An 18,443-nucleotide genomic window follows, 5' to 3' on the forward strand; every position below is an offset into this window, starting at 1 on the left:
AGTGATGATGATGAAAGCTTAGAAGAAGAGACAAATTGTGCTTGATGGCTGGTTCAGTGTGTTCTCACAACAGTGAAGGTAGCTTTGATGATGGACCTTTTGAAGACAGGTATTATCAACTTCTTGATGCTTTTGAAGAGTTACATGGTGAAGCAATAAAAAGGAAATATCAAATGAATAGATTAAAGAGTGAAAAGAGAGATCTTGAAAACAAAATTGATAATCTTGTAGATGATAATGAGAGCCTAAGAACTGAACTTGAAATTGTTATACAATCTTCTAAGAAGGCTGAAACTAAGGTTAAAACAGATGTTAAAAAATGTACACCTTATGATACGCTTGATAACGGTTTAAAATATTGTTATCTGTGATGTAATTTTGATACTAAATATACCCTTTTTGGCTTAGAAACTTGCTTGGACTCATGCTTTTTCATTAAGTTGTGTGAATAAGAGAGTTGAGGTTGAATTTGATGATTTTATGACTAATTCCCTTTGTTTTGATAGAAAATGAGTTAATACAGGAAGCAAAGATGAAGTGCTAAGGATATAGAGCTCAGAAAGGCCTAGAACCAGAAGAGGGAACCACACGAAGCTTAAGCGACCTGTAGGACGCTTGAGCGTGGAAAAATTGACGCTCGCTGCTCGGGCAGCCTAGCCCGCGCGGGCGTCGGACCCCCGAAGCTTGGGCGAAATTGGAGGCTCAAGCCTTCTGGAAATCGACGTCCACCGCTCGAGCGGCCAAATTGGCCGCCCGAGCATCGCATGTTGCTGATCCGGCCCAATTTTTGCTCTGTTTCGACTCTTTTGGACCGGGCCCTGTTTCTACTATTTTCCAACTTTATTTAAAGGACCCAAGCGCTCTAGGTTTTGTATCTCTGGTTGGAGCAACACGACAACACACTCTTTTACTCTCTAAAGGCGGATTTGGAGGCGGAAGCTTCCTCTTCTACTCTTAGGGTTTTACTATCTCATGCTTTTCGATTGTACATCTAGTTTCTCCATGTCTATGGGGAACTAAACTCTATTTTTTGTTGGGGAATGATGTAACCTTGTGAACTCTCATGTATTTGAATTGATTCTTAATCATATATGCTTTATTCATTAATTGTTAGGGAATTCATCTGTTTTAATGCTTGCTCTATTTAACTCATTTAGTTGCATGATTTATGAATTGCATGAGTGCTGGGAGGTTCCTTACAATTCAAGTTCTTGTTGAATTCTTCCAAGGGTAATATTTCTCATGGATGAGGGTATAAGTACTTGGTCGTCTTAAACTCTTGATCTTCAGACTTAATTCTCTAGGAACGCTAGGAATTGCACGAACTAGGAATTAAGGCAGGCTTATTGCACCAAGGGATTGGGTTCTAAGTACTTTAGTGAGTGACGTTAACATTAATGCATAAAGAAGAATTCTTATATACATGAGAGGGAACTTGGTGAAATCTAACCCCAAAAACATATTCATCTCATATTAAACAACATTCGTTCATCTTTATGTTACTCTACTATTGATCAATTTGCATTCATATTTAATTTTATGTCTTTGCATTTTAAACCAATGATCTCGTTTATTTTAAGTCTTAATTAATTAATTTATCACACGATTATTTAGTGCCGAGAGTCTTCTCGGATACGATACTTGGTCTTACCATTTTATATTACTTGTGCGATTCGGTACACTTGCTGATTCATCAACAAGTTTTTGGTTTCGTTTCTGGAGATAAAAAATATTGGGTTTTGTTTCTGGAGATCAAAAATATTGTCCACAACGCTGTTGTTGAAGCTATCAAATTAATACAACTTTTCAAGGCAACTTCAGTATTGCCAAGTCAGTAGTAAAGAAAGTAGATATGGTTAAAGTAACCCTGAGTTGTTGCCCAACGAATACAAAATTGCTTTTCAGTATTTGAATCTGAATGTTATGCAATGCTCAAGAATGAAAGTGAGAAAATATGCTAATGGAATTAACGTTTGAAGAATGTTTGAAGAACAAAGAGGAAACTTAGAAACAATTATGATGAAATAGGCTAATTCCACTGCTTTTCCAAGATAGATTCATCATCGGTTATCCACATATCATTGTTCAATTGATTACTGTTCAAGTTTCAAAGTAATTAAATTACATTCTTAATTAATTTGAGGGCGATCATGTAGTTGACCAAAGTATATTCTCAATCGAATGCGAGACATTTCTAGATTATTCACAATGAATTCAACAAAGTACATTCTCAATCAAATTCTATTGTGTTTAATCATGTCTATTCTTAAATCTCCTAACCAAATTAAAAGTTAATTAATCAAAGTAAATTCTCAATTAATTATCGTTGAAATTATTACCACCAATCAAAGTACATTCTTGATGACAAATTTATGAACACCAAAAAACGGCGCCACAAACTTGTTTAACAATCCGCAAGTGTGACCGAATCGTATCAAGTAATAAAACTCAGTAAGACCAAGTATCATTCTCCCAAAGGACTCACGGCCTAGTTAGCTATATGATTTGTTGATTATTTAAGACTTGTTAACAATTGATTGTAGGTTTAAATGCAAAAGACAGTAATTAAACATGTATGCATGAATTTGATCAATGGAAAAGAGGAATACAAACACTTTAATGAATTAGATGGATGAGTATGTTGTTGGGGTTATCAATTTCATCTTATCCACTCTCATATACTTTAGGAATTCATCATTCTCTTCATCAATGCTAATGCCACTCTCTAAATCACCTTGCAAGAAGGCCTATCCTTAATTACGAGTTCATACAATTCCTAACATTCCTAGTAATTAATTCTGAAGTGCAGAAGCTTAAAGGCAACCAATATGCTATTGGGAGAAATTCCCCGGATCTAGATTTCCCCGTACGTTCCCATATCGACAAAATCAATAATCATGGCAATCAATGAGTTAAACAAAGCAAGCTTTAAGATAAGAGGAAAAACCCTAACTAATGATGAAAGAAAGCATATATCTTAAAATAAGATGTTAAAACACAAATTCCATATATGAGAGTTTCACAAGACTACATTGATTCCCCAACAACAATACAAGGTTTAGTTCACCATATTCATGGTGAAACTAGATGAACAATAATGAATGAAAGAAAGATAGAACCCTAGAAAGATGAGGAGGTAGCCTGAGCATCCAAGATCTTCCTTCAAGGGGTGGAAAAGTGAGTGTTTGCTTCGTCTCAGCCAAAGATATAAACCCTAGGACGTCCTAAAGCTTATATATTATTCTAAAAATACAGAAAATTAGGCCCAAGCCCATAAAAACAAAAGAAAACCGGTCCAAGCCCACTTAGAATGGCGCACAGCAGTATTTTACCGTTGAGCGGTAATAGCGCATGATCCATTTTGCCCCCAGCTGCTGTTTTTGCCCCTCAGCGGTGATTTTGGCACCTGAAAAGTGCCGCTCAGCGGTATTTTACCGCTCAGCGGAACTTTTTCTGTATTCTGGTTGACTTTTCAGCATTCTGGTTGAGTGGTTGACTTTTCTGGTTGACTAGTTGACTTTTCTGGTTGACTGATTGACTTTTCTGGTTTCTGGTTGACTTTTCAGCATTCCAATCATTCGGTATTTCAACTCTTCTTTCAAATCATTCAATTAGCCTACAAAATCAAGGGAATCTTGCACAAAACCATTAAATTCACCTTTAACTCTCTTATTCACAAAACTAAAGAAAAAATATGAGTTCAAGCTAGTTTCTAAGTCTTAAAGGTTGCTTTTGGTATCAATTTTAAGCATAAAAATAACGGTTTTTCAAACGTTATCAATTCTCAATTGATAGCAAAAACCTGTTTAATCATATGAAAGTTCCTAAATTTAATCAAAGTAGATTCTCAATCAAACCTAGAAACCCTTGAACACATATGATTAATATGCATGTAGATTCAAACACCTTACGATGCAAAAATTGTAAGACCCTTGAAAATAGTTGTGATTAAGATACTAGATTTTTTTGAAATAAAAAAAAAATTATGTATAAAAGCTACAATAAAATGCTATACTAAAATACGTATATGCTACAGTGAAATATGTACAGTGCTACAATAAGAATACCTCGTAAATCATGTGTTGCTACAGTACTGCTACAAGAAAAATGTAGTACAAGCTACAATATTGCTACAGTGAATTGTACTACAACTACAATAAAATGTAGTACAACTACAGTAAAATGTAGTACAACTACATTACCGCTACAGTACTGCTACAGTAACCCTAACTTCAACTATAAATAGGGGTGAGAAATGAAGTTTTGGGAGAAGGAGAGTGAAATTGAGCAAGACTTTCGTCGAAAATAAGGAGATATTAGGACTAGAATCTGAGTTGTAGAGAAGGTAGCAAGAGCTTCTAAAGAGGTGCTCTTCATCCAAGAAGGAGCGAGAATCAGGTAAGGGAAGTTAACCTTGACTCTTTTGTTTTTGTATAATCTGAAATCTTGAATATGTTTAGAATATTGATTCTCTGTATTGATTTAGAATGATATTCTACTTCTGTTGCATTTTTCTGTAAGGATAAGAAGTTGTCTAAGCAGCTATGCCAGATTCAACTTCTTGTTTCCCCCGAACTTTTATTGTGTTTCTTTTTCTCTTGCATTTTTTCTAGAAGGAAAAGAAGTTGTCTAACCGACTATTCCAGATTCAACTTCTTAGTTTCCCAGAACGTTTATATTAAGGTTATTTTTTTGATGGTATGATAGAGGAATCTTAAACACTAGCGTTTAGGTTGAGTTTGATTCATCAAACATTTGATTCTTCCCCGGTGATCCATTATAGTGATATTTTATTATTGTTAATTTATTTTGTGATATATTCACTTCGTAAAAAATTTGTGATGAATGCATTTTATTATGTTGAATAAGTAAACTATAAAAATGTTGGAGTAAATACTCCATCAAATTGTGAAATTTAAAATTTTGATCATGTTTACCATTTTTTGAAGCTACCTTAGTAAAACTCTAATTGCTACTTAGTCTACCGTTAGATCAATCTGGGAAATTTAATATATAGTTTATAAGACATAGAAATTAACTTTGACCGTTAGGATCTTTAATTTGAGAATTATACTTAGAGGAAATAATATTATAATTTTGGATAGAATGACCATCATTTTATTTCTATCTCTAAATTATCTTTAAAAAAAAATTGGTTGATCTATAACCTTTGATTAGTGAAATTCTGTTGAGTTTGTACTCATTATGGGAAAGATAATATTATAAGAAGAGTATGATATCTGGCAATAGGTTTATTTTATTTTGGATATTGACACGAAAATGGGTTATTATCAATTTATGATTAAGAATGAACATGATTGAGCTAGGTGGATGAGATGATATACTTTGTTGATTTTAGGAAATGTTGGGGTGAATATAAGCAATCATTAATTATGAAATGATGTTGATGAACAAATCTTAAAGCCCCAAAAATGGAGTCAAAGACTTGTTAACCCTCAGCAAGTGTAACCGAATTGTATCAAGTAATAACTTGGTAAGACCAAGTATCGTTTTCCCAAAGGAGTCACGGTCTAGACAGTTGTGTGGTTTGTTGATTAGCTAAGACATTCAAAACCGATTGATTAAGATTTTAATGCAAATATTCAAAAGTAAATATGTGTGCATGTATTGATCAATGGGCAAGAAGAAACAAAACACGTGATTTGAATTATATGGATGAATATGTTGTTGGGGTTTATCAATTTCATCCCATCCACTCTCTTGTATTTAGGAATTCATCAATCTTTTCATTAATGTTAATGCCACTTTCTAAATTACTTAAAACCCGATGTCTCGGCGAAGAAAGCCTAATCATAATCACTAGTTTACAATGTTTTGTCTCCCTAGCACTTAATCATGCATTATAATGAACAGAAGCTTAAAGGCAACCAACTATCATACTCCTATGTCTAGGTTGGTAATATACTTTTGGGAGAGATTCCCCAGATCTAGGTTTCTCCGTATGTGTCCATATCGACAAAACCAATAATCATGACATCGAATGAGTTAAACAATGCATGCTTTGAGCAAAGAGGAAAAACCCTAACTATTAATGAAAGAAAGCATGTATCATAAAGATGATTTTTAAGAACAAATTCCATACAAGAGAGTTTCTAAGGATTTACATTGATTCCCCAACAACAAAATAAGTTTAGTTCACCATATTCATGGTGAAACTAGATGAAATACAGTGAAAGAGTGAAAGATAGAACCCTAGAAAGTTGAGAAGGGAGCCTTAGCATCCAAAATCCTCCTCCAAGGGGTGAAAGAGTGTGTTTCTGCTTCGTTCCAGCCAAAGATACAAACCCTAGGAAATCCTAAAGCTTATATATTATTCTAAAAAATACAGAAAAGTAGGCCAGCCCAGAAAAGTGCCGCTCAGCGGTAAATAGCGCGTGACACTTCTTCCCCTCAGCGTCAGTTCTCCCCTCAGCGGTGCCAACGGGTACTGAAAAGTGCCGCTCAATGGTAATTGGCGCTGAGCGGTACTTGCTTATTCTCTTCTTTTGCACTTTTTGTGTCCTTTTCTGTTTCCATCTCTTTCCTACTTCACTTCTTTCATCAAATTCATCTCAAAACCTGCAAAAACAAGGAAATCAAGCATAAAACCTATCCAACTCTATTATTTCCAACAATTCAATAAAATCATGAGTTCAAGCTAATTTATAAGTCATAAAGGTTGTAATTGAAGTCAATTTTAAGTATAAAAAAACAGTTTTTCAACTATTATCAGATGTTTACTACCGGGAGTAGTATATTTTGCTTATACCATGAGACCTTGATATGACCAGAGTAACCCATGAGGTTTATGAAAGCAGACAGAGAGTGGTCTGACCATAAGGCTTTGACATAAACATATTACTCATAAGTCTTATAGAAGCAGACAGAGAGCGGTCTGACCATAAGGCTTCGGAAAGAAAAACATAGTATACAGGTAAGGCTTAAGGAAGCAGGCAGAGAGCGGTCTGACCATAAGGCTTCGTGGGTAAGCATAGTATACTTGTAAGGTTTATGAAAATGAGAAGGATGATTTTAAAAGAAGTTAAGAAAAAATGAATTAATGACATCAGGATAATTGTGTTTATAAATTGTAATAATACATGATTGAATTATATATTATAAATAAGTTTAATGATTGTATGTTATGGTTAGCTTACTCTTATTTGGTTGTGCTATGATCGTATAAATCATGTTATACATAAGCAAATAATGTTGCAGATGCGGTTGAAAAAGCTTAGAGATGACGAGAGACATGATGGGAAAAACTTTTAGGGATTCTTGTAAAAAGAATAAATTTGTATTAGAAAAATATCTTGTGAAAGACTTGTAAGTTTAATTTCGAACTTATGTTAAGTGGTGAAGACTATATTCTTTAAAGTTTGTAAGTTTGGAACCTACTTTGGTTGAATTGAAATAAAGTTTGGTTGTTTATATCATATATCGAATTAATTTGGTTTTTACAACTAGTAATACCCTTAAAATTATTTGGATGTTACAAAAATCATTACTTTTAATATGATTGATAAATGAAAGACATAGAAAGAGAGCAACTCAAATCAATAATCAAAAGAAACAATAGCATTAATTTAACTTAACCTTAGAATCCATAATGAAATTACAGTGCAATAGCCCTAAAAGCTTAGCCCTGCATGAATAGAGTAAAACACATGGTAAAATAAAAGTGAGAGGAATGGTGAATGCTTGCTTCCAATGGAGGAGTCTGACAATGAATGAGTTATGCCTCCCTTGGGTCTCTTATATAGGCTTGATTGGGTTTGGACTATGAATCTTCTGTTGATAAGATCTTTTATCTTATATCTAACATCTTTCAAATATTCAACAGATTTAATCAGTTTTTGAGAATATTTGATAATATCTTTTCTAGATTTAAAAAAGATTTGGCAAATATTATCTTTCGATTTTTATTGATATAGTTAAACAAGGTAATTATTTAACAATATCAAATAAAATATCTTAAGATATATTTTCTCCAAATTATCTCTTAAAATAAACTTGCCCAAAATTACATTTCAACCCTTTTTATTTTATTCAAAATTGCACAGAAGTCCAGAAATTTCCTCTAATTGCACTTTAGTCTTTTCTTTCTTTTCAAAATTGCATAGGAGCCCTGCGTTGACCAGAATGGACCAACTTTGACCATTCAATTTCATGCTTTAAATGAATATTAGAACAAACCCAATCATTCTATAAAATTCTAACTTCAGCTGCACAAATAAATATTAGAACATCCAAAATAATTTATGCAACTAAGAATCACATTTTAAGCATCTTTAATTCCCAAACCCAATAAATGCAATCATCACAAACTCACTTTAAATCAATTGTTTGAGCACAAGAATCTTATCAAAAATTTGAATTTTAAAACATAAATGTGGGTATAAATATGCACTCATCACCTTACCCTACACAGGTAGAGAAAATTGATTATTTGATGAACGCTCTATCAATATTTACTCTAGGAAGATCAAATCATGAGGTTGTCCTAGGCTCATAAGAAGAGTGATCAACAAACAAGAAATAGAATACATTAGTAAATGTAATAAAATCAATGCTAAGAAGTTTTCTGATCTTAGTAAACTCTCTTCCATATCTTGCTTTTACTATAATATAATTGGTCATTTATCCCAGTCATGCTATTATAGAAAAGTTAGTGCTCCAAAAATTCAAGTGGATTCCTAAGGAACCAACTCATGCCACTAACACAAAGGCCCTAAATTCATTTGGGTACCTACAACAAAACCTTTTGATTGTTTTGTAGGAAACTGAAATGAATTGGAGGCAAACTGGCTCAAGGATCCTCAAATGTTAATCATATACTCCTTGAGTTCTTCAAAGTGTGGTAACAAGAACTATTTTTGGCAAAACATGTTGTAGGAACAATCGGTACCGTTATAGAGTCGCGCAGTGGAATGAAATATAGATAGCGGAAAGCGTGTTCGGTCAAACTCATATTAAGATGGTCCGTTTTAGAAAATTAATTTTCTTAGAGAAAATTTATCGAACAGTTGATATGCGCAAAATGTAAAGAGTGCAGGAAGTAGAAAAATTCAATACAAAATTTTTATCCTGGTTCGAATCAAAAGATTCTACGTCCAGTTGTTAATCACTATAAAAAGTGATTAATGTTTTCACTAAAAATCAGTTTCAATGATTACAATGGAGTGAAAGAATAGAATGATAAAACCTTCCTTCGACGAACAAATCAGAAGGGTGCTTCCTTCGACCAACGAACCGGAAGCAGGAATCTACACTTTCCTTCGACCAACGAACCGAAACGATGCAGATAAAATCTTCCTTCGACAAACGAACCGGAAGATGACAGCCTTGCCAACTCGAAGCGAACCGCTCCGACCTTTGACCCATAAAGCGCGAGCTTCTCCTATTCACGAGACCAGATAAAACACTTGAACTAGCTTTTTGGAACTTCCTCGGACAAACTGTATTCTCCAAAAGCTCAGAGTTAACCCTCTAAGAGTTTTGGAACAACTATATAAAGGCAACTGGTCTGAGTTTGAAAAGACAGAGTACAACTGCCACTGATAATCGATTGTTGTTAGTGATAATCGATTATTTAAGTTCGTTACAGGGTTTTCCAAGAAGTGATAATCGATTATCTTGAGGAACAATCGATTATTCCAGAGACTTGGGCAGTTCTCATCAGGACCAATTGATAATTGATTATTTGAAGGAATAATCGATTATTCCAGAGCGAAATGCTTTTTCAAGAGTGCTCTTGATAATCGATTATAGCTTCACATAATCGATTAAATGTGTAACTTAACTAAAGTTACGAGATTTTCTAAGTATTGCATATTCAAAGACTTTCCTAATACATTTATATTCTACAAAGTGATTTTAAAACAATTTAACAGCTTCTTCAAGTCTATCTTCTTGCAGCATCATCAAAATCATTTATCTTCAAATTTACCAATGATCCTCATTGGTAACAATCTCCCCCTTTTCGATGATGATCAAAAATACTTGTTTAAAAGAAACTTTGGTTAGTCTGCAAAACATACAAATTGATAGACAACAAGAAAGTTAGCAGTAACTGCACTACTTCTCCCCCTTTTTTATCATAAGCAAAAAGATGAATGAAAAATGCTCCCCCTTAATATAAGTTCCCCTCAATTAAACAATTGATGCACTAAAATAAGAGATCATTTTATTCATGAAAAGAAATGTTACATTTTTCATCATAGAGAAGAACATAAAACATAGAGTCAAAACAAACAATCATCAAAGCATACTAACATAAAATCCTAAATCTAAAATTCAGGACTAGGTGGTCTTTTTGGAGGTTGAAGATTAAAGTGATTTTCAATGTTTCCAAGATGAGTATCAAGGTCATTGAACTGGTTGATCAAATATTCTTCATGATTTTGTTTCCACTCATATATCTGTTCAAAATGAGCTTGTTGAGCAAGACGTATATCCTCCAATTGTTTAGACAGGATTGCAAAATGTTCCTCCATAGTTAGTGAGGAAGAGGAAGGCATTTGAGAAGGAGCAGCATTAGCAGGATCAGCATCTTGGACTGGGTCAACCATATGGGTGTCCATATCGTCATTGTCATCATCTTGGTGATCATGATCCTTGTGAATGATCACGCGGCCACGAGCAACAAATCCCATTTGGCGAAATGTTGACTCACCAATCTCAGTTCCAATTGCTTGAATGGCTTGAGTGAGTTCGCCTTCAACACTTACGCCTTTGTATTCTAAAATTCGAGAGATGAGAAGTGCATATGGAAAATGATAAGAATTATATTTCTTGGCCTTCAACATGGTGTCAGAGATGAGTGTTGGCCAATCAATGTGGATGTGATTTAAAATCCCATACAAGAGTAGAAGATCTTGCTCCGAACATTGAGCATGGCTAGTGGCACGAGGACATAGAAGCCACACAATTAAGTAATGGATCATTCGTTCTTCAACCTTGAATCCACCAACTAGCAACTGCCGATGGTTGGTTTGTTGTTCAGGATGGCGCAAGAAGGATTGAAAGGCGAGGAGACGATTGAAGTCCGGGACGCCAAGATGGACTTTGACAACATCATCCCAGATTGTTAGTTGTGCGACATTCGTCCAGATGTCATCATCCAAAATGACTGGGACTCCTTTCACTTTTGTTGTGATGATTCCGTCACGATAACGCAGATTGAAGTAGAAGACACGGATGAGATCTGGGTAGATGCACCCTTTTTGCTCCACGAGATGAGTAAGTCCTTGAGCACCAAACATATCTGGAAATTGAAAACCATAAAATCGATGAATATCAAGGCGTATGAACTTTACCGCCATGATTCGTCGTTCTTGCCAGAAATGGACATAATCCACATGTTTTTCTTCATCCGAAATCCACCCATCAATGGTTGCAGGATGAGGTCTGGAAGAAGAAGATGCATCAGTGTTTCTCCTACGTTTTCTTCTTAATTCAGCCATGAAAGAAGTGGACAGAGGGAAACTTGGAAAGAATTGAGAGATATGAAGAAAACTGGTTCAAATTAGAATTGAGCAGAGTTCTGGGTGCAAAGCAAGGACCATTAATCGATTATAGGGGGCTATTTATAAGAAAAATCAATAAATTAGCTGTTTTGAGCCGTTTATAGCCGTTAGGATTTGCTGCAACGGCTCTATTTCTAAAACTGGTCGCGTGATAATCGATTATTGTAAGTGATAATCGATTATTGTAAGTGATAATCGATTATTTGTTGCAACGGCCCTTTTGAACATGATCTCTCAAGAAATGATGTCTAATCTCAATATGCTTTTTTCTTGAGTGCATTATGAGGTTCTTGGTTAGGTTTATAGCACTAGTGTTATCACATTTCAGAGGAATGTGATCACGGAAGATATCAAAGTCCTTCAATTGTTGTTTCATCCATAAAATTTAGGCACAACAATTGCCAGCAGCAATGTATTCAGCTTTAGTGGTAGACAAGGCTACATAAGCTTGTTTCTTTGAGTGCCAAGACACTAAAGAACAGCCCAGAAAATGACAAGTTCCACTAGTACTTTTCCTATCAATTTTACAGCCACCATAATCTACATCAGAATAACCTATTAAACTAGGTGAAGCATCAGAGGGATACCAAAGTCCAAAAGATGTGGTTCCTTTAAGGTATTTCAAAATCCTTTTGACAGCAATTAAATGAGATTCCTTAGGATTAGCTTCGTACTTAGCACACACACATACACTTTGCATAATGTCTAGTCTACTAGTAGTTAGATACAGTAAAGATCCTATCATTCCTCTAAACATGGTTTCATTTACTCCTTCACCAGATTCATCCTTATCTAAATAGCAGGAGGTTGCCATCGGTGTGTTGGCTTCTTTACAAGTATCCATACCAAACTTCTTAAGCACTTCTTTACAATATTTAGTTTGGGAGACAAAGGTTCCCCCATCCATTTGCTTTATTTGCAGTCCTAAAAAGAAATTCAACTCACCCATCACAGACATCTCAAACTCACCTTGCATTATATGTGCAAATCCTTCACACAATGAATCATCTGTAGACCCAAAAGTATTATCATCAACGTACACTTGAACAATCAATATGTGTTTTCCTATTTTCTTAATAAACAAGGTTGAATAAACCTTTCCTCTACAAAAATTATTCTCAATCAAGAAGGTACTAAGTCTTTCATACTAAGACCTAGGTGCCTGTTTAAGACCATACAAGGCCTTTCTCAATTTATAAACATGATCAGGATATTTAAAATCCTCAAAACTAGGAGGTTGACTAACATAAACCTCTTCTTTTATGAAACCATTCAAAAATACATTTTTCACATCCATTTGATTCAATTTATACTTTATCAAAGATGCATAAGCAAGTAACAATCTAATTGCTTCTAACCTGGCTATCGGGGCGTAAGTTTCATCATAGTCCATACCTTCCTCTTGACAGTAGCCCTTTGCAACTAGCCTTGCTTTGTTCTTTGTGATGTTTCCTACTTCATCAAGCTTGTTTCTAAACACCCACTTTGTTCCAATGATTTGATAATCATCTTGTTTAGGAATGAGTTCCCAAACATCATTCCTTTCAAATTGATTCAGCTCTTCTTGCATGGCAAAGCACCATTTATCATCTTGAAGAGCTTCCTTTATGTTCTTAGGTTCTATCTAAGACACAAAAGCTACTGTTAAGTAGAAATTATTAAGATTATGTCTAGTAGTTACCCCTTTTGATATATCTGCAATGATGTTGTCCAGAGAAAGTCCTCTTGGTTGTTGATAGCTTTTAGGATCAACCACTTGATGATCATCTTGAGTTTCTAGAAGATAGTTTTCATTTAGATACATCTCTTCAAGAGCTTCCCTCAAATAATCCTCATCAACTGCAATTGGTTTATTTGACCCTAGAGGGTTCACCTCAAGGTCCAATATTTCATCAAAGACAACATGCATTGATTCTTCAATTATCAAGGTTCTTCTGTTAAACACCCTATATGCTTTGCTAGTTAAAGAATAACCTAAAAAGATTACTTCATCAGATTTAGCATCAAATTTACCTATATTATCTTTACCATTATTCAAAACAAAGCATTTGCATCCAAAGATTTTCAAATGAGACACATTTGGTTTTCTACTGTTAAACAGATCATAGGGAATTAGCTTAAGAATAGGCCTAATAAGCATCATGTTCAACACATAACAAGCAGTACTAACTACATCAGCCCAAAAGTATTTTGGTACATTAGATTCATTTAAAATAGTCCTAGCTAATTCTTCTAATGATCTATTTTTCCTTTCAACAACACCATTTTGTTGGGGAGTTCTTGGTGCAGAAAAATTATGAGCAATTCCATGTTCTTCACAAAACTTTTCAAAAGATTCATTTTCAAATTCACCACCGTGATCACTTCTCAAAGTTTTTATTTTCAAATCCTTTTCATTTTGAACATGTTTTGCAAATGATTTGAATGCTTTAAAAGCTTCACTTTTCAACGTTAAAAAGAATGTCCATGTAAACCTAGTATAATCATCAACAATTACAAGAGCACAGTAGTTTCCACCAAAACTTTTAATTCTAGATGGACCAAATAAGTCCATATGCAAAAGTTCTAAAGGTTTTGATGTAGAAATCATGCTTTTAGATGAAAATGAGGATTTGGTTTGTTTTCCCTTTTGACATGCAGAGCATATTTTGTCTTTCTCAAATTTTAATTTAATCACAAGATCTTTTGAAATCAATTTATTCAAATGTTGCATATGAATATGTGTAGCTCTTTTATGCCATAGCTAAGGATTTTCCTCTTTAGCAACTAAACAAGTTATACTATGACTAGATGCACTTCCAATATCAATCAAGTAAATGTTATTATGCCTAACACCTTACAAAGCAATATCAGTAGAATTTTTAAAGTATACAGTGCATTTATCACTTTCAAAAGTTACCTTGAGACCCTTGTCACATGATTGGCTTATACTTAGGAGGTTGTGTTTGAGACCTTCAACATATAACACATCCTTTATTGTCAGTGTGTTTCCTCCTCCAATGTCTCTAGTTCCAATGATTTTACCTTTGTTGTTATCCCCATAGGTCACAAATCCTTGCTTTTTCTTCTTAAAAGATATGAACCTTTTCTTGTCACCGGTCATGTGTCTTGAACAACCACTGTCAAGATACCACAGTGACTTCTTTGACTTAGTAGGTTCCTACAAAACAAATTAGCAAGAATTTAGGTACCCAATTTCATTATGGGTCCTTGGGGTTAGTTCATGCAAATATATATCATTTCACAACTTTAACCCATGCATATTTACCATTTGGAACACCAAAATGTTTAATGTTGCATTTGTTTGAGGTATGACCATGTTTCATGTAGTAAAAACAACAAACCTCATGAACTTTATTTTTCACAAAAGTCCCTTTTTCTACCCAAATTCTACGAGTTATTTTCCCTTTAGACTTTTTGTGTTGATGCATGTTTCCATTTCTAGCATTGCTTCTTTTAGAGTTTGTTTTAGCATGTGAATTAGGTTTGGTTGCCTTTGCAAGTAAGTTCTCAAGAATGTCAATATCAAACATATGACTCTTACACGATAGACATTCAACAGGTTGTACAACAGCATTAGATTCAGATAATTTAGTTTCTAGATTACTAACTTTGTTTCTCAAAAAACCTTCATCATCTAGCACTTTTCATACTTCAATTTCAATTCATTATGCTCTTTCTTTAACTTTTTATGAGCATCATCAAGTTTTTCAGATTCATTTAACAAATCAAGAAATTCCTTTTGTAAATCAAATTCATCACTTGACTCAAAACTAGAATCACTTACTTGGCTTCCAGCATCTTCTGAGTTTGCCATTAAGCACAGATTAGCTTCTTCATCTGAATCGCTTGAGCTTGAAGAACTAGAAGCCTTTTCTTCCTAAGCTATGTAAGCTTTCGTCTTCTTTGGAAACTTTCTTTCCTTCTTTTCTTCACTTTTCCTATTCTTAGGACAGTTAGTCTTCACATGTCCTCTTTCTCCACATCCATTGCATTTAACGCTTGATGGAGATCCTTGATTATCTTTCCTTTCTCCACGGTATTTGTCTTTTCCCTTTGCTCTCATAAATTTAGTAAACTTCTTAATCATAAGGCTCATCATTTCCTCATCGTCATCGGAATCATCATCCTCAATTCGTTTATAACTTTTTTCCTTTTGAGGTTTCAGACTTGAAGGCAAGCGTCTTTCTTTTTCCTTGATCCTCTTCTGTAATTAATCTTCTCAACTCATCACGAAGCTTCCCAAAGAGAATTTCCATTGACATCTGAGTGAGGTTTTGAGACTCCAAGATGACAGTCACCTTTGGTTGCCAAGACCTGTCCAATGATTTCAATAATTTTACATTCAATTCATCAGTGTCAAAAGTCTTACCCAACCCTGACAAGTGGTCCACTATGTGAGTGAAACGCTTCTAAACATCAGAAATTGCTTCTCCAGGTTGCATTCTGAACATCTCATACTCCTGGATAAGTGTGTTCTTCCTTGCACGTTTCATGTCATCTGTACCCTCATGTGTGACTCTGAGAACCTCCCACATCTCCTGTGCTGTCTTACACACTGAAATTCTATAAAATTCATCAAGTACCACAACAGATGAAATAATATTACGAGGCTCAATGTCAAACTGAGATCGTCTATTTTCTTCAGCAGTCCAGTCAAAGTATGTTTTTTCTACTTCTACACCATCAACAGTACTTTTTGGAATATAAGGACCATTTTGTACAGCTTCCCAGATGCCTCTGTCAACAGACCCCATACAAATTCCAATCTGACTTTCCAGAATGCATAGTTATCACCAGTAAAAAGTGGTGGTCTGTTGATGGAAGCACCTTCGGCGTACACTTGAGTTTGATGACCAGCCATTTTTGAAAAAGTTTGAAAGAATATCAAAGCAAGCTCTGATACCAATTGTAGGAACAATCGGTATCGTTATAGAGTCACGCAGCGGAATGAAATATAGATAGTAGAATGTGTGTTCGATCAAACTCGTATTAAGATGGTTCGTTTTAGAAAATTAATTTTCTCAAAAAAAATTATCGAACAGTTGATATGCGCAAAATGTAAAAAGTGTAAGGAGTAGAAAAATTCAACATAGAATTTTTATCCTAGTTCGAATCAAAAGATTATACGTCCAGTAGTTAATCACTATAAAAAGTGATTAACGTTTTCACTAAAAATCAGTTTCACATATTATAATGGAGTGAAAGAATAGAATGATAAAACCTTCCTTCGACGAACGAACCGGAAGGGTGCTTCTTTCGACCAACGAACCGGAAGCAGGAATCTACACTTTCCTTCGACCAACGAACCGGAACGGTGCAAATAAAATCTTCCTTCGACAAACGAACCGGAAGATGATAGCCTTGCCAACTCGAAGAGAACCACTCTGACCTTTGACCCACAAAGCGCGAGCTTCTCCTATTCACGAGACCAGGCAAAACACTTGAACTAGCTTTTTGGAACTTCCTCAGACAAACTGTATTCTCAAAAAGCTCAGAGTTAACCCTCTAAGGGTTTTGGAACAACTATATAAAGGCAACTGGTCTGAGTTTGAAAAGACAGATTACAACTGCCACTGATAATCGATTATTGTTAGTGATAATCGATTATTTAAGTCCGTTACAGGGTTTTTTAAAAAGTGATAATCGATTATCCTGAGGAATAATCGATTATTCCAGAGCAAAATGTTTTTTCAAGAGTGCTCTTGATAATCGATATAGCTTCACATAATCGATTAAATGTGTAACTTAACTAAAGATATGAGATTTTCTAAGTATTACATATTCAAAGACTTTCCTAATACATTTATATTCTACAAAGTGCTTTTAAAACAATTTTAACAGCTTCTTCAAGTCTATCTTCTTGCAGCATCATCAAAATCAGTTATCTTCAAATTTACTAATGCTTCTCATTGGTAACACATGCATAATTCATATACAGTACATTCATTGATGTGTGTGATGAACATTTCTTGATTGGAATGAACACACTGTGTGAAAAACATTGTTTGCGCAATTTAACTATATAAATAATATAACTGATTAGACTTTTCTCAGTGTTTTCTATGTTTTTAGGATTCTGTGTTTTGTCATGATTTAATCGGTTAGGAAATTTATAGAATCAATTAGATTTTTCCACTGTCTTCTATGTGTGATTGAATATGTGAATTGCAATGACTTAATTTGTTAGATAAAATAGTTAATTGATTAAATTTGGGTAAGTTTGGGCTTTTCAAGTTTCCAAATAGGCTTCTTCCGAAGCTTAATCAACTAGGTTAACTGTTTAAATCGATTAATTTGTTCTTGCGTCGTACTCTCTTTGCAACTAAATCCAAAACCCTTTTTGAAAAGAGACTATCATCAAGATTCTTGCAAGAAAGTTGAGTTGAAACATTCTGATCATATTTGCACTGCTGGTGTACTACTCCGAGGATTAGATTCATCATTTGCAATCAAGTGGATTATGTTCTTGTGCAGGTTAGCCAGGAGGAGAGAATCGTGATGTTCTTCATTGAGAGTTGGGATTACTCTCAAGGTGTTCATAAAGTTGGGATTGCTTTCTAGGTTGGTAAGATTGTGAGTGTGTTCACATCTTGTACTATAAGTGATATTGAGTGGGGAAGAAAAGTGCATTGAGAGGGGATATCTCTGTATTCTTGCCTGTATATTCTATTATTATAGTGGAATGCCTTCAACTAAGTAGCAAACATAGTTCATGGCCAGTCCTATGGATGATTTACAATTTATCTCCTATGTTGTGCATGAAGAGAAAATATATGATGTTGTCTATGATGATATCGGGTCCTAAACATCCTTGAAATGACATTTATGTGTATCTAAAACTGTTAATTGATGATTTGAAAATGTTGTGGGAATAGTGCGTTGAAGTCTTCAATTCATATTCAGAAGAAAACT

This window comes from Vigna umbellata, chromosome 2, assembly GCF_029865625.1.
Source record: "Vigna umbellata cultivar VRB3 chromosome 2, Vumbellata_1.0, whole genome shotgun sequence".
Classification (NCBI taxonomy): Eukaryota; Viridiplantae; Streptophyta; class Magnoliopsida; order Fabales; family Fabaceae; genus Vigna; species Vigna umbellata.